Source organism: Anolis sagrei, chromosome 1 (assembly GCF_037176765.1).
Source record: "Anolis sagrei isolate rAnoSag1 chromosome 1, rAnoSag1.mat, whole genome shotgun sequence".
Taxonomy (NCBI): domain Eukaryota; kingdom Metazoa; phylum Chordata; class Lepidosauria; order Squamata; family Dactyloidae; genus Anolis; species Anolis sagrei.
The window spans coordinates 285,283,160-285,301,315 of record NC_090021.1 but is presented as its reverse complement, the minus strand read 5'-3'; the positions used below and the strand labels follow the sequence as shown (position 1 = coordinate 285,301,315).

Sequence of the window (18,156 nt, the reverse complement as noted above, 5' to 3'; positions counted from 1 at the left end):
ATTTTTCCCCAAGTGTGTGGAACCCTACTGCATACACATGAAGGAATTTGTGAGATTTCCGTTCTCAGGCAGTGCCCTAAGCTGCTCTTTGGGAACACAGCTATTATTATCCAGCTTCAGCTCCAATCTCAAGTTATTCCTTTGAGGCAGATAAAAATCATAAAACACAAAACAATGCACAGATTTCCATGCATGTAGTTAAAATATTAGTAAAGACATACCAAGTTATTATAGCAAAAATCACAATATAGAGCTGTAATGTGCAGATATCTGCAAGGTACAATTGCCCACCCACTTTGGAAGAAGGCTTTCCTAAAAAGGGGTTTTGAAATGATTTTTTTTAACTAACTAAAAGCAGATAGTAATGTATCTAGACAGACCTTAGTGGATAAAGAATTCCAGATATGAGACATGCCTATTGAGCTCTATAGTCCTCATGGCCCCCAGGCCTTCCTCCTCCATGATAATAATTTAAAAAAAATTAAAACCAAACCACAAACATATGAACAAACATGGCAAGATTTTGAGCAAGTAATGGCATCAAAAGGAATAGGAAGGCAAGGTAATAGGGATGTCACTGAATGGCATGACTTTAAGTCACTGATAAAACACTGTTCTATAAATGTAACTGTGCCTAGAGATGGGCACATGCCTTTCACTTTGTTGTCAATATAGTAAACAAAAGGTAACCAGTAGGCTTGGGTGGTTTCGTTCTTTAATTTCGTAATTCGTTATTAATTCGTATTTAAATTAGCTTATGATCCAATATTGAGCCATGCAGGAAAAGTGTGAGGAGTAAATTAGATTCGAAACAATTTTTTCAATTTATTTCATAATTATTTTGTAATTATTTCGTAATTATTTCGTAATTATTTTGGCATGTTTGGTGCAAGTTTTATAGTTGTTGTTTGTTTTATCACACCAACAGTCAACAACAGAGGGAGAGGGAAGCTTCAGAAGTCCCCCCTGTCCCATTTGGAGGTTTTTTTAGCATATTGCACAATTGCGTCCGCCATTAACGAATCGATTCGTAATTATACGAAATTTCATATATTTCAAAAATTTTAAAAAGAAAATTTCGGAATTATTTTTAAAAAAAATGCAAGGGCCCCCTAAAAACAAAATGAGTTTAGAACCAAATTTTTCCGTGGTTACCCAAGCCTAGTAACCAGGCACAAGTACACTCCAGCTTCTGATAAACTCCTTTTTACAAAATGCTTTTTATGCCAATTAAGTCCTCTTTTTCCTGACTATCTTCTGCCTAGCTAGAAGTTTTTGTAACATTGTTATTGGAAGGGTGATAAAGAAGGGCTCCGGAAATACAGAATGCAGTGTCAGATAACAGCAATATGGCTGCAATATAATAATAGTTGGGCTGAGAAAGAATGGGATTCTGTGCTAGCCAATCCTGTTACTGCTGTCTGCATCTACAACAGGCAGGTAAACAGCAGCTGCCTCCAAAATCCTATCTGTGTACAGAAAAACAGAGGGAAAAGGAGAAAGTAAACAAGCCTACCTTATGAGTTATCATCAACATGTTAAAAAAAACATTAAATCTATACATAGAAATCATAAGAAATGTGGAGACTCATGAAAGGCATATTTAAATACATTGTGGAAGGTTGTCAGGTGGTCTCTAGAAAGTTCAACATGTTTTGGTTTACTCATGCAAGATGTATTTGACCTATTTTTTCATGTTATATCTGGATATAGTTATGTTTCAAATAAAATGTTTCTAAAACATGTTATACTCCTCCTTTTCCTGTTGTAGGAACTTTTCTCTATTCATTCCATGCTATTTCTGCTTCTGAGACCAAATTTTCTCTTAAGGGAATAATGCCCATGAACACATCTATTTCATTAACCGAGGGATGCCTGCACTATAAAAGTTGTCTGTCATATTTATATTTCTCAGCCGTCTCAATTGTGGAGTTAGTTTCTCCATGAGTCCCAAATCCCACTGTCATGTTTTCCAACTGCATGACAGACTTCTGAGAATGGCAGGCCATTAACAAGAGCCTCCTGGGATGATTTTAAAGCACAGGATGAGACACAAGAGTCATGAAAGCATGTTTGATGTTTCACCATCTCTGTTACAAAGCTGCCCCACAGGGAACCACAGCCAATCAAGACTTCCCTACTCATATCACATATAACAGTTTGGGTTCAGTATGTGCCATTTGATGTATTACATTACTGAGCACAGGGACCAGATAGGGTTCATTAGAAATGCAATCCTATGCTTGCCTGAGTTCAAGGGGGCTTGTTTTTGAGTAGAAATGTATCTCAGTAAAAGCGTATGCTTTCTAGCAGAAGTTTGTGCATAGATCTCAATCCAATGTAAGCTTTTAGTTCAGTTTTTAGGCTCTGAACTTTTAAAAACTAAGCTAGACAAGTGTGTCCTTTTAAAAGTAAGCCACAAGCTTGCAGATCCCAGTGATGTTCTAACTAGAACTTCCCTTAACCACTATCCATTCACCTAACTATCCATTCACCTAATGAGGATCTCTAGTTAAATAAGCTTAAACATTCTAGATCTCCTCAAACTGAACTCTAAGCCACACATTTAAAAAAAAAGAATGTAATCTTTATCTAACTGGCTACAGCAACATTTGGAGAAAGCTAGATAGGGTTACACAAGTAAGACAGGTTTTGCAAAGGGGTTAGATAAGCTTTACATATATGAAATCTCATCTCTCATGACAATGTTACAAGAAAAACTGTTTATGTATTCAACTACATTATGATCCATGTATCAGTGAACATATCACATCCAACAAAATACATCCTTTTTGGGATATTTTTTTAAGACCACCAGGTGATTCTATGCCATGCTTCCATATGAAATTACTGTAGAATCATTCTGGAGGATCTGGCTCATTCCTGTAGTGAATACCTCCATAGGATTTTTCTCGATGCTCCAAGGCAACTCTCCAGTAATTTCCAGCAGAAATAATTCATTTCAATATGGTTTGCTATTATTCACAGTTTCTTGTTTCTCACATAAGCTCAGAAACATATATGTGGGCCGTACTGTGTATCCCTTCCTTTCCTCAAAACAGGGACTCAGGGCAGATTGCTAAAATTAAGCCAAGTATAATAGCAGCAGTTAATCAGACAGGCAAGTTAAGCACTTGTGTGGGTTTAGCAGCTGGGTGAGGAAGATTTCCACTTCAATTTGTAAATAATTTATGTTTCCAGATAAACATAGCAAGGAGATTAAACAATGATGAAATTAAAAACCATTAGCAGGAGTGAAGGGAATGTCCACTGTACTGCACAAAAGCAGGTATCTATCTATGATCTGAGCAGAGACCATGGATATATCTTTAATACAATGGCTTCATGGCCTTCAAGAACGAAGTTCATTTTCTTGATGGCAAGGTCACACACCTGGAGAAGCAGAATAGATGCTGGATGAGGCCTTTAACAGTGTGAAAGCTACATCCCCATCACAAAAAAGCCACCCTTACAGTTCTGTAGAAAGAAGTTTGCAGTGAAGGGAGTCATCACTGAGGAAGATGATCATGATGCTCCCTTCAAGGAAGCAACTGGATATCCTCTCATATAGAGGCTATGAATCCAAGAGCTCTGGGTTCATGCTCATGTGCAAAGTCAAACTTTTGCTTATTAGCACATAGGGCACATGGTGACCTGCATGTCTACTGCGAAATCTGCACATGCAACACATCATAATCAGCTAAGTAGGAAGTAAGGTAGGTTGTCCCCTGTCATTAAGTCCAGTCATGTCTGACTCTGGGGTGTGGTGCTCATCTCCATTTCTAAGCCGAAGAGCCGGCGTTGTCCATAGACACCTCCAAGGTCATGTGGCCGGCATGACTGCATGGAGCGCCGTTACCTTCCCGCCGGAGCAGTACCTATTGATCTACTCACATTTGCATGTTTTCAAACTGCTAGGTTGGCAGGAGCTAGGGCTGACAGCGGAAGCTCACGCCGCTCCCTGGGATCGAACCTGCGACCTTTAGGTCAACAAGCTCAGCAGCTCAGTGCTTTAACCCACTGCGCCACCGGGAGTAGGAAGTACTCAGGGCAATTTGCCAAACACTTAAACAAAACTATGTAAAGTTGCAATGGGATATATAAACTGTTTTTTTAAGAAAATAAATATATGATTTATTTAAATATTTCTTTACTTGTTTATTTCCATCTCTATGTTTGAACTCTCTCTTCTCTCTTCCTTTCCTATATCTGTTGCTTCAGGAAAAAATAATTTTAAGAGTATTAATGTTGTCTTCGTATTTTCTTCTAAATTTTCAATAAGTATTTAGAGATATGTGTAGAGTGTGTATGTATGTATGTATGTGTGTATATATATATATATATATATATATATATATATATAATATTTCTGAAAACCAGAAAGCAAAATAAAAAGTACCACACAGAGGCAGAGAGGTGAGAAAATGACAAAATCAGAACCATCACACCACTCTCTAATGATGTTAATCCCAATAACAACAATTGTTGAAATGCATCAAAAACTGCTACAGAGGCAACTGTACTGGTGAAAAATAAAGAAGAAAAGTGAAGACCAGAAGAGAAAAATGGCCTTAATCCAGTGCGGAGCTGATGCTACTGCACCAATGCTCCAAAACATCTTTAACATCCTGTCCACACCAGACACAGAACCTACAAAAAAGCAAGGTTGATTAGGGGCATGATTCAGACATCCACCGGCTGCATGGGAGGCTGCAGCAGGAAAGGAAGAGTGGGCCCTTCTGTTTCAACAGCTTCTCCCACACTGAATCTTGCCTAGAGAGATTACAGAAAAGCTGGGAAAATTCACTGCGTCTGTTTTCATTATAAAGAATGTAGAGCAGATGCAAATGGCAAAACTGAAATTTTCAAGACTGGAGTCTAAAGAACTGAGAGGAAATAGCTGGTGACGGTAGGAAATTCTGAACTGTAATAACAAATCATGGACAAACCTAACATAAAATAAAAAGAATTGCTTGCTGCTTTTCTAACAGAATAAGTACCTTGTCTCCATAAGAAACACCTTGTTAGACAAGATCAAGGAAAATAAGGCATATGAGTGAATAGCATGCCAATCGTGAGCATGTAAAATGTGAAATGTACAATACAGAGAGGCAATGAGTGAAGCCTTTTGAAAAATCCCATATTTAAAGGTCAAAAAAACAAAAACACCAGCCACCCAGTTCATTTAGGCTGATGAAGAGGTCAGGAAGTAGGAATTTTATTTTTCTCTTAAGAAATACTCCTGGTCTAATGCAGAAACACTGGTAACATCAGCATTTTCATCTTTTGCTCATCACACTGATTTTACAGATAGAAATATAGGGTTAAATCCAAAGTCAATCCCAGCTATCCACTAAAATTGCTAGGTCTCTTTCATTTCAGTTGGTCTGCTGTAATTGGGAGTAAAAATGGATTTAAGCCTAAGGTACTGAATGCTCATTAATGCTCAACCACAGATATTTCTTTCTTTATTTAGAGTATTTATACCTCAGGTCAATACTGTAATCATTTACCTGCCCATCCATGTTATCTCTCCTGAAAGATACAGGCAGAAAGTTATTCTTTTCTAGGAGTTCAAAATATGAGAGAAAATAATTCAACTCCATCATGACTGCATGCCTAATTAGAACTGAGTGAATAGGAGAAAGGGAACATTTGCCATTACTTTTGCTAATAGCCAAGACATTAGAAAAGCCATCAGACCATGCAAAAAATAAAGTCAATATTGGCAGAGTCTAAATAGTTTCATCATCATTTAGCAAGAAGATTCGCAGCATAGGATCCATTATTTTATGCCTGCAGACAGGAGGAACGTAAATAAACTGATGTTCTTCAAGGATACAATAAAAATATTTTTCTTACAGTGCAAATCTATGCAGATCGACCCATAAATTGACAAAGAGTGCATGCTTTATTTTAGAAACTCCCGCTTAAAATAATAAAATTGCTGAGGATGCAAATCTAAACTAGATTCATTTCAGAGAAAAGCTAAGGGCCCTTCCACATAGCCATATAACTCAGAATATCAAGGCAGAAAATCCCACAATATCTGGGTTGTTGTAGGTTTTTTTGAGCTATATGGCCATGGTCTAGAGGCATTCTCTCCTGACGTTTCACCTGCATCTATGGCAAGCATCCTCAGAGGTAGTGAGGTCTGTTGGAACTAGGAAAAAGGGTTTATATATCTGTGGAATGACCAGGGTGAGACAAAGGACTCTTGTCTGCTGGAGCTAGGTGTGAATGTTTCAGCTGACCACCTTGATTAGCATATAATGGCCTGACAGTGCTTAGAGCAAACTTTTGTTGAGAGGTGATTAGATGTCCTTGTTTGTTTCCTCTCTGTTGTTGTGCTGTTGTAATTTTAGAGTTTTTTAATACTGGTAGACAGATTTTGTTCATTTTTAATGGTTTCCTCCTTTCTGTTGAAATTGTCCACATGCTTGTGTATTTCAATGGCTTCTTTGTGTAGTCTGACATGGTGGTTGTGAGAGTGGTCCAGCATTTCTGTGTTCTCAAATAAAATGCTGTGTCCAGGTTGGTTCATCAGGTGCTCTGCTATGGTTGATTTCTCTGGTTGAAGTAGTCTGCAGTGTCTTTCATGTTCCTTGAGCCCTTTTGTTATCTGAGTCCACTCTGCCCAGTTCAAAGCATACAATGTGGGATTTTATTCAGCTGTGGTGGAAGGGGCCTGAGAGAGGACTGGCAGGGAAGAGAAAAAGTGAAAAAACATTCCTAAGAGGATCGGTTTACATTACAGAGAGGTCACCTATTACTACCACCCAATCTGAGATATCCATGGCTCTTCAATACTAAGCATTGTTGCATAGAAATAAGCCTTACTAAGGTCAACAGGACATACAGGTAAGCATACACTGCCATGTTAGTCTGCCCGTGGTATTAAAAGGGTGAGATGGAGTCCCATAGTACATTTGGGACTGGCATAAACTTTTCATAGAATCATAGAGTTGGGAGAGACCACAAGGGCCATCCAATCCAATCCCCTGACGTGCAGGAAAAGCACAATATGGCTTGTGGATAACTCAGTGTGGTGTAGTGGTTTGATGGTCAGACTACAACTCTGAAGACCCCCTGCACAGCCCACTGGATGACCTTGGGCAAGTCTTTCAGGCTAAGAGGAAGGCAAAGGCAAATTCATTCTGAACAAATCCTGCCAAAATAGCTTCATCTTAGTCCCACTACAAGTCAGAAATGTAGTGGGACAAAGCAATGATCTCAGAACCAGCTCTGAGCTGAAACAGACATACAAAATCCGAGAGGCCTCCACACAGCTCTATATTCCAGAATATCAAGGCAGAAAATCCCACAATATCTTCTTTGAACTGAGTTATCTGAGTCCACATTCAGATAATGTGGGATTTTCTGCCTTGATATTCTAGGATATAGGACTGTGTGGAAGAGCCCTGAGAAACATTTTCATCTCAAATACACACCGCCATTTAATGGGAGACCTGAATTAAAGCTCCCTGTCTGCCACTCACACCCTGTATAGACTTATACCAGTTGCTAATTTTGAGCCTACATAAAACAGGAACAGGACCAAGTGTATTGCACAGGGTTACTGGAAAAATAATACAGCACAGATTGTTCAAAACTTTGCAAATAAAAGCCATCCTATACATAATTAATATAAGGGGAAGGGAATTATTCTGCCTACAGCAATGTAGGTCAAATCCTTGCAGTTTTCATTCTCCAAGATAGTTGGTAAGTAAACAGACGTTGTCACAAACATCCAGCAAATGATGAAATATGGGTGAAAACAGACATCCAAAGCAGACAGTCCCCAACATGGGGTTGAAATCTCTTTATATATGACCTTTGACATGCAGATGAGCAATTTTGAGAGGTAGAGGAGTCACCAAAAAAGTACAATCTGGTCATATAATTTAAGATATGTTGTAATGATTTTCATAGAATCATAGAGTCGGAAGAGTCACATGGGCTATCTAGTCCAACCACCTGCCATGCACGGAAAACACAATCAAAGTACCTCTGACAGATGACCATCCAGCCTGGTTTCTTCACTTCAATGGGAGTCTATGGGACTGACTTCAACCATCTGTTATTTATCATAGTTGCACAGCCCAGAAGTTAATGCTAATATAGAGCCTTGGGGATTCCAAGCACTGTAATTCAAAAGGGAACACTTCGCAGTTTTAAATCATACATACTTTCTTACATACATTGCTTTGGCCATATCTAATATCAAGTCAGATCACTAAAACGACATGCTGATGCTCACAAAAAGCTACTTTATGGGGTTTTATTTAATTTCTCCAAGCCAGCATCTGTAAATTTCTCTTAGGCCATATCTGTGTCTGAGCTACAGTTTGCCCTAGATCAGGCATCCTCAAACTGCATCTCTCCGGCTCTTTGGGCCTCCAACTCCCAGAATTCCTGGCCATTGAACAAGCTGGCTAGGGCTTCTGGGAGTTGGAGGGCCAAACAGCCAGAGGGCTGCTATTTGAGGATGCCTGCCCTTGATTGTTGCAAGGTAGTTGAGAACAAGAGCTGTGATCCAAGGCTTTGGTTCTTCAGATGTTTTGGAGCACAACTCCCAGAACCTTTCACCATTGGTCATGCTGGCTGGGATTTCTGGGAGCTGATGTCCAGCAACATCTGAACATCACTGATTTACTAAGTACCTTTGCCCACAAGAGACCACTGGATTTAGATGATGCAAGAAAGTTGTTAAATAAATCCCTCTTTCTCCCTTCTTAGATCTCAAACACTGCTGTAACAGTATACTGCCTTACCAATAATCAATTCTGCATAAAACCTGTGCCTTATCTCATCTTATTCCTTAATCATCTATTTATGACATCAAATTCTGTTGCTAGGGAGATGCTTACGCAGAACATTATGACTTTAGGTAACAAGATAAATGACTAGGTCTTATGTATTCTCCTCTAAAATTAACACACACAAACAGACACATAGCTAAGCTACGCTTTGCTGTGTCCCAAAGGGAAGGTTGATCATCAGTTACAACCTAAAGATCCATAATGATGTTTATTCTTGACTGAATAAAATGAAATATTCCATTAGAAAGGCACATACCTAACTCCCAGACCTCGTTGTAATTTTTTATCTGACATGACAACTTGTCACTTTAAAACAGGGCTTGAACATTGGCTGATGTGGTGACTCAGGCATCGTTGTAAAGATTTCTTAAGGAAAACAGCACAGCACTATGAATATTAAGTTTTATTAGGGTATATTTTTGCAGCCCAGCAATTGCAGAATCCTCTACTTGGTGCACTGAGTGGGCATCACCTGCCTTCCAGGAACTGCTTTTGTTTCAGAGGGTGGGAAATCTGTGTAACATAGATACATCTGGCTCACTGTATGCATGGATCCTGCATCCACAGATTCAACTATGTATGGGTTGAAAATATTCAAAACAAATTCCAAAATTCAAAGTTTGATTTTAACACTTTATATAAGGAATACCATTTTACTATGCAATTATACATAAAGGAACTTGAGCATCTAATGTATTTTGGTGTTCACGGGGATGCCTGGAATCCCCAAGGATACCAACATACCACTGTATGTTGATGGCAAAATCCAGCAGCTTCCCTTCCTAATTGAGTCATCACTATCTGAAGCAAGTAATTCATTGCTCTTGATACTAAAAAGAAATGTGGGTAGTGGTGATAGGGAGAAATTAACTGATACAGAGTTCAACCCAAATCTAAACCTTACAGTAGCCAATAAGCTCAACTTACCCCTGCCTTCAATTTTACCACCATAAGAACAACCAGCAATAGGAACAAAAGCAAAAGCAGTCATCAGAAGCTCAAAAAATCCATTTCAAACTAGTGCATTTCAGATGTGCTGGACCAGAACGCTCACCATCCTAAGCCAGCACAAACTATGGTTCCTGATGGGTGAGGATGATGGGAGAAGTGGACACATGGGGCCCTTCCACACAGTCCTATATCCCAGAATATCAAGGCAGAAAATCCACATTCGGATTTTCTGCCTTGATATTCTGGGACATAGGGCTGCGTGGAAGGACCCTTGGAGGGCACTAAGGTGGGGAAGCTCAAAGTGATCACATGAAGCTGGTAAGAAGGATTTCTCTTTTCCTCCTCCACAAGCCAAGAGAAACAGATATTTCTCAGGCCTCTTCCACAAATGCTTTCATTCATACCACTGTGCTTCTATCAAAAATACCATGTACAAAAAATTAAGCCCAATATCAACCAGTCTTGTGAACTTTTTATAATTATAGCATGAAAGCCATAATCCTTTCTGCTTTATTCCCCCCTTTTAAAGAAACAGACAAATCCATAACAGGACCATTAAATGGATTGTTAAATGGAATCACAATACTGTGATGTAATGTGTCTTTAAGTTTACAGCCAAAAAAGCCATCACTGTAGGCTATAACTCCATAAGTTAATTTTGCACTGTGTGAAGAAGAAATTGGGTTTGTCAGTAATTTAGGAGGTCAACCCTTTTGTTAGACAGAGGACAAGAGACTGCCCTGAGCAGATTATTTGGAAGTGTCATGAAAGGACAAATGGTTATTGTCTTGATGTATTATATTGGTGTTTCTATGCCCAGTGAAGGAGAGAAGTGATTGTGGCATTTTGCCCAGCATGTCAAAGTAATTGTACCAAACTTGGAAACAAAGAGCTGAACTCTAGAGTAGAGTCATGAAATCCCACACTGGGAGAAAGATGGAATGGATAGAGATGGATGGACAGATGGACAGACGAACTGATGGACAGATAGCTTACATACCAGTTGATTTACCAAATTATCATTAATTCAATAGATCTAGTTGTAGTTGGTGCTAAGATTCGTATTTGAGTCACTGTAGAGGGCAAACTTTTTTTTTTTTTTTGCCGGAGCAGCAAAACTATCATAAAGCAAGCTTTCTCCACACTTACTTCTGTTCAACTTCATTGGTTGTTTCTTAATATTATTTAACACAGGAAGACTGATTTCTCTTTATCTATGCATATGTATTGTAATTTGTCAGGTAATGCTATACCATGTTTGATCACAAAGTCACCAGATTTATTGTATTATATAATGGGCCCAAAATGCAAACCAGGGCAAGATTGTTGGACAAGATCTCTCAACCATAACTAAGAACACACTACAGATTTCTCAACTTTTTGCTTTCTAATGCACATGACAGTTCAGAACTGATAATTAACTGGCCTTTTCCCCAGAAAAATGATAACTTTGGTCTAGTTTATATAGCATTGAGGGTGATATAAATTTTACTATGACTAAAACTTTTGTTTCATCTAGATAAGACTTAGAACATTTACTAGTAATAATCATACACATCCCAACTTTAATGTGTATTTTCTTTTTCTCAGATAAAAAGTTGCATGCTTATTAGACTTCCTTCATAGGAAAATGCAGCAATCCTTTTAGTTACTTTCTACCTCCCCCCCCCCACCCCCCGCCTTGTTGCTTTTAAAAAAGAAACATATTATTTTGTATCTAGGTATACTGTAGATTTATATACTGCTGTTAGTTACTGTTGGGGAAAAAGTAAGCTCAAATTGTTTCTTGCCCTGGTTTTGCTTTGAATGCCTGTGTAGAAACAGTATCTGGGAAGCAAATTCATTATATCCTCTAAATGGGAAAATATGATTGATGGAGTTCTGGAAAATGCAGCATTAGTGCAGCAAAATCAAATGATAAACATACAGCTTTTCTTATTAAATATTTGTATTCATTTTTTTCAGGGGTCACTGAATACATTTCAATGATAAACATTCTCATTTTTTTTACAGAAAACTTTTTGGAGGCAACTCAAAATCAGTCTGGTGTGGCTGACCTGGCAAGTCAGGCCTTTAAGTATTCATATGTCCACTATAGCATATGTTCTCACATTCGTATCATTCGGTATTTATGTTCTTTGTTGTGTGTGTTGCACAGAAGACAGGTGGCAAGACCATTTTTCTACTATTATGGTGGTGCAATGGGTTATACCCTTGTGCTGCTGAACTGGGTTTGGCAGTTTGAATCTGCAGGATGGGATGAGCTCCTGCTCTTAGCCCTAGCTCCTGTCAATCTAGCAGTTCGAAAACATGCAAATGTGAGTAGATAAATAGTTCCACTTTGGTGGGAAAAGGCAAAGGAGTCATGCCAGCTAAATGACCAGGGGTCGTCTACGGGCACAGGCTCCTCAGGCTGGGAATGGAGAAAGAACACCTCCTCCAGAGATGGAGATGAACACCGCCTCCAAGCTGGAAATTAAAGAAGTCTTTGCCTTTGTGTATTCGTCTCATTGTATCTTATTTGCAACAAAACATTGAATGTTTGCATGTGTATGTGTATATATTGTAATCCACTCTGAGTCCCCTCTGGGAGAAGGGTGGAATATAAATAAAGTGTTGTTGCTGTTGTTGTTATTGTTACAACCACACCAGAATCAACTACAAAATTGCACCTATTTACCTGAAATATAGCAGACTCCATACACTAAGCCTGCAGAAATAATTCAATTCAGACACACAGCAAATACTAATAATTCCTTATATTTAAAAGCCAAATATAAGGAATTAGCAAAGCTACAGGCTGTGATGCAAAGGGGGAGGGGGGTGTCTTTGTCAAAAGTAAAATAGTCCCCCATACAAAACATCCAAGTTTGTTATACAATTATTTGGTTCTGTGCACCTCCTCACTAAACTGCCTTTCAGCTATTTTCACACTATTTATGATATGTCTCATTCATCTATTCCATGCACACTTACTTGAGGGTGAGCGCCACTGAACAAATGTGAGTCAGTGCTTCAGGAAAAACAAAAAGTACAAAGCCTCCCTAATACTGAACTTGAACATCAGGATTACCAGTCTTGACAGCATCTACTTCCATGCAAGTGTGCATAGGCCAATAATAGTATACCCATATTCTTTGTTGTACTTTTCTCTAGCAAAGGGGAAAAAATGCAAGTGAAACTAAATAGGCTAAAATCAACCCTGCAAAACATGAGAAACAGCAAAATGAATGTAACCCAAACCAGTCATAACATAACTTTGAATGCTACTTGTAAAGGGAATTATTATAGTACAATGACATGTTAATCCATTCGTAACTGAGTAGTAGTGGGATGATGTTCTGGGACCCAGCATTTCATTATATTTCTTCTTCTTGGTGCTTAATGGTGCTCTGGATTCAGCATTTCATAATATTTATTCTTCTTAAAAGTAACACTCTAAGCTTAATTGGTAACCTCCTCCTCCTTTGTGGACTTACCCAATCAACAAAAATAGATTTATCCAGCCCCTCCACACAGCCAGTGGGATGTGTTATATGGATGGGTGACAAAACTATGGGGGCTTGTACAAAAATAAATATGTAAAGAGAAAAAGTATATCCACAAGGCACTCACCTCGCCTCCCTTTCAGGTCTTTCTTTGCTGCTCAAATTGCAGCAGGCAACAAACCAATGTAAAGAGCAATCAGAGTGGAATTTCTCTTTCAAAAACCCTAAGGCCATAACTCTTCTCTCATTTAATGACTGCCAGCCCAACTGTCTCAGCATTTCCCATCATCCAGAAGGACAGGTGACCTGTTTGTTCTGAAGCTGGTTTCACCAAGTGATAAGGACTTGCACATGACCAGCATGGCAATGCAATCCAGCTATGACAACATTTGGAGGAGGGAAGAGAGGTTTGGAGGCAATCATTTCCATACACCAGATTGTACACTCTTATGCACAAAAGGAAACAGAGAAAGCCATTAATCCTTCATGCTTTCCCCCATGTTTCATGAGTCTCTGCCTTTGCACAGAGCAGTGGTTCCCAACCTGTGGGTCCCCAGATGTTTTGGCCTTCAACTCCCAGAAATCCTAACAGATGGTAAACTGGTTGGGATTTCTGGGAGTTGTAGGCCAAAACACCAGGGGACCCACAGGTTGAGAACCACTAGCACAGAGCAAGGCAGTGAAAAGTCTGCTCACATCCAAGCCACTACTTTATTTCAATCCCTAGCCATGCTAAGCAAAATACGAAGAGATATCATGGCACCAATGGGACTTAGCTAAAGGAAGTATATAGCATAAGCTTTCATATACTATATTTCATTTATTTTGTAAGTATGTGCATACCTAGAGTGCATATGTGTAGATGTACCCTAGGGGTGCATCTACACCATAAAATTAATGCAATTTGACACAGCCTTGGCTCAATGCTATGGAATTCAGGAAGCTGCAATTTTATCAGGTCTTCAGCATTCTCTGCCTAAGAGTGCTGGTGGCTCACTGAATTAAACATCTCAGGATTCCACAGCATTGAGCCATGGCAGTTAAAGGACCTCATCACACTAGAGAATGAATCCACTTTAAATCCAGTTTCTGCCTCCTGCAGAATTCTGAGGTTTGTAGTTTAGGGAGGAGCCTTTAACAGCCTCACTCAGCTACAAATCCCAGAATTCTGCAGGAAGCAGAAACCAGATTTAAAGTGGATTCATTCTCTAGTGTGATGAAGTAGAAAATGGAGTCAAACTGAATTAATACTGCTGTGTAGATGCACACCAGCCGGGGGGGGGGGGGGCTTGAGGGGCTTCACCCCCCCCCCCCCAAAATTATCATGGTGGTTCGCGAAAAGGCCTTTCTGGTGCATTATTTAAACTGTTATGTTTATTCATATCATGATCTGATCACCATACTCAATATATCCCATATGCATGGGGGTATTGGAGTAACGATACAAAAGGTTTGCTAGGGTAGACCCTCTTTCACTCAGACTCAGCCCCCCCCCCCCCGAATCGAAATCCTGGCTACGGGCCTGATGCACACTATATGAAAAAATTGGGCTATCAACTGTTTAGTCAACTGCATAATTAAGCCCAAATATAAACCAGAGTGCCATATGCATAAGTGACATTTAAACTGTTCTGGTCTCAATTTAATTGTAAGCTCAGAACTAGAGCATACCCATCAGATCAATGTGGTTGTTTGGCCACTGTTTATGTAAGCGAATGCTTCAATGGGTTTAAGACAGCCATGGGCAAATTTTGGTCCTTCAGGTGTTTTGGACTTCAACTTACACAATTCCTAACAGCTGATAGACTGTTAGGAATTGTGAGAGTTGAAGTCTAAAACATCTGGAAGGCTGATGGCGGGTTGAAGATCATTGGGATTAACATTTTAGCATGGCTCTTGTTGGAGCAGAAGGCAGAGTATTTCTTACAACTGTGACTCTAATGTAAAGGCTAAAGTTATATAGCCAGTACCCAAGCTGATGAACATTGGTACTCTATTTCACTTTCGAACCCACACAACAGCCCAAAGCCGTATTGCTCACACCCTACACAAAAGCCTTCTTATAGCCACTTATGGTCCATACACAGTGTAGTCCTCTCATTTTGAAGCATTCCATTCATTTCACTGCATCATAGTTCCAAATATGCATATTTAGGACTAAATTCTCTCAATGGCAGAGGCAACTACTTCCAAACCATTCTGCTTGGACTTAAATAACATATTTTGACTCTCCAGCTGTGCATGCACACACATAGTCTTTTTGTTTAATTTCTTTGATTGCACAGTTCACAGAACTATAGAGTTGGAAAAGGCCACAGGGGCCATCTAGTCCAACCTTCTGCCATGCAGCTTAAGCGGCTGAGGGGGGAAAAGAAGGAGCCTGAGGTTGTTAGGAATAGTGGGAGCTGAAGTCCAAAACTCCTGGAGGACCCAAGTTTTTCCCACCATCAGTTTCCATTCATGGCTGTAAAACCCTTGGGTGCAGCAGAGAGCCTGGAGTGCAACTTGTTCCCCAATGGCCTGGCATGACCCTCCAAAAGGATCCCTAGCACCACCCTGAAAAGGCAAGTGGTTTTCTTGCTCTTTCCTTTCCCCACTCCCACAGAGCAGCTCTTCACGAAGCAGCTCTTTGATCCCTTTGGGAGGGGGGTGTCCTTCTTATTTATTTACTTATTTATTTATGCATTTGCTTTATTTATACCCCACCTTTCTCACCCCTTTGGGAGGCTCAAGGTAGCTTACAGCTCTGGCAAAATTCAATGCCATGTAAACACAGTCATAAAAACATATTCCAGCAACTACGCAATTAAAACAAATTAAGCAAACAAATACACAGATTAACATGAGAGTTAAAAACATATAAAGTGCCAATCTTCCATAATCCTTGCTCAAAACCTTATTCAAACCTTGTCCTTCACGGTAGAACTGATGCAGTGTGACACCACTTGAACTGCCCTGGCACAATGCAATGGAATCCTGGAGCTTATCATTTGGTGAGGCAGAGAAGGCAAAAAGACGTACAATAAACCACAGCTTCCATGCTTCTCTATAGCACTGAGTCAGGGCAGTTCAAGTGGTGTCAATCTGCACTTGAAGAAGCACCCGTAGTCAAACCACGATCTTGTGGTGTCGGTTCAGGGGTGCCACTTGAAGATGCACCTGTAGTCAAACCACAGTCTTGTGCTATCAGGCCAGGGGTGCCACTTGAACATGCACCCATAGTCAAAACACTATCTTGTGCTGTCAGTCCAGGAGTACCACCTGAAGATGCACCCATAATCAAAACACTGCTTCGTGGTGTCGTTCCAGGGCTGCCACTTGAAGATGCACCTATAGTCAAAACACTATCTTGTGCTGTTGGTCCAGGGGTGCCACTTGAAGATGCACCCTTAGTCAAACCACTATTTGACTAGGTACCACTTGAGGATGCACCTGTAGTCAAACCACAATCTTGTGCTGTTGATCCAGTGGTACCATTTGAAGATGCATCCCTAGTCAAAACACTGCCTTTTGCTGTTGTTCCAGGGATGCCACTTGAAGACGCACCCATAGTCAAACCACAATCATGTGTTTTCAATCAAGGGGTACCTTTTGAAGATGCACCCCTAGTCAAAACACTGCCTTGTGCTGTTGGGCCAGGGCTACCACTTGAAGATGCACCTATAGTCAAAACACTACCCTGTGTTGTCAGGCCAGGTGCAGTTTGGCACCACTTGAACTGCTCTGGCTCAATACTGAGGGATCCTAGGGGTTGTGGCTTTGGTGAGGCACCTGCACTTTTGCAATGCTTCAACTCCCAACAGCACTGAGTGAGCCCTGACAGTCCAAGTGGCGTCAAACTGCCTTCATTCCACAGTGGTGCCTACAAAGGGGGGGGGGGGCTCTCTCTGGATGGGCCGCCTTGAGCCCCTTCTCCTCTCTCTTCCCATTTCCCTGAGTTCATTTGGAAGCCCAAAAAGGAAAGAAATAAGCCAGCCTTTGGGATGATGCTCTTTCTCCTTGCCTGTTTCCTTTCCCTTTTCCCTTTCCTCTTCCTCTCTTCTCCTCCCCGTCCCACCTTATTATCCCAATGGGTCCCCTTCCCTGTCTCTCCCACACGCACGAAGGAAGGGACTCCAGAACTGGCCTGAGGGAAGCTGAAGTGGGGATGTTGGGGGGGAGCCGACCCTCCCCTCACCGGCGGCCAAGCCTTGCCCTTACCTTGGCAACCGAGGCTGCGTCGTCGCCTTCTCCTCAGGGGCAAGGTCTCCTCAGAGGCTGCAGGGCACAGCCTGGCTCATGGCGGGGAAGAGGTGGAGTGGCCAAGGCAGGCAAAGGAGGGGTGGGTGAGCCCCAAGGTGGCCCCTTTCCTCCCCCTCCTCCTCTTCGAGGGCTTTCCTCCTGGCTCCTTTTTTCCTTCAGAAGGTGGCGAGGGGAGGGCTCACCAGGCTCTCCATGCCCCTCCGTGGCTGGCTCTCACTGCTACTCTCCTTGCTGCTGCTGCTGCTGCTGCTTCTGCCTCTGCCGCCACCTCTGTGGGCTCGTGCGCTCCGGCCGCCGGGCGCCTTCTCCTCATCCTCCTCACGAGGCCAAAGGGAGGGGAGCCAAAGGCGGGGAGCGCGCGCTCCCTCTCCCTCTCCCCCTCCCTCCTCCCCGCCAAGCCCTCCAGCCACACAGGCACAGCAGCAGCAGCAGCACACGAGGAGTGAGGGAGGACCAAGTCCGAGGCGCTGAGTCCCTCCCGCGGCGGCAGAGGAGGAGGAGGAGGGAGGCAACAGCGCCCACTGCAGGCCGCGCGCGGAATGGCACCCGCCTTCTCGCCGCTGCAAGGAGAGAAGCCGGCTTTTATCTTTTAAAGTCGGAAATACACACATCACAATAATAATAATAATAATAATAATAATAATAATAATAAT

General features: G+C 41.1%; 1 protein-coding gene across 3 annotated transcripts in view; it reads right to left on the bottom strand.

The window, feature by feature from the left end:
• RGS6 (regulator of G protein signaling 6) overlaps nucleotides 1-17,933 on the bottom strand; it is a 282,343-nt gene extending 264,410 nt beyond the window's left edge. The window contains exon 1 of one of the 3 annotated variants that reach the window (XM_060761517.2): nucleotides 17,462-17,933. The gene's annotated coding sequence lies outside the window, so the exon portion shown is untranslated. The remainder of the gene's footprint in view (nucleotides 1-17,461) is intronic. The other 2 variants (XM_060761526.2, XM_060761535.2) reach the window with 2 other exon arrangements.
• Nucleotides 17,934-18,156: the final 223 nt, after the last annotated feature.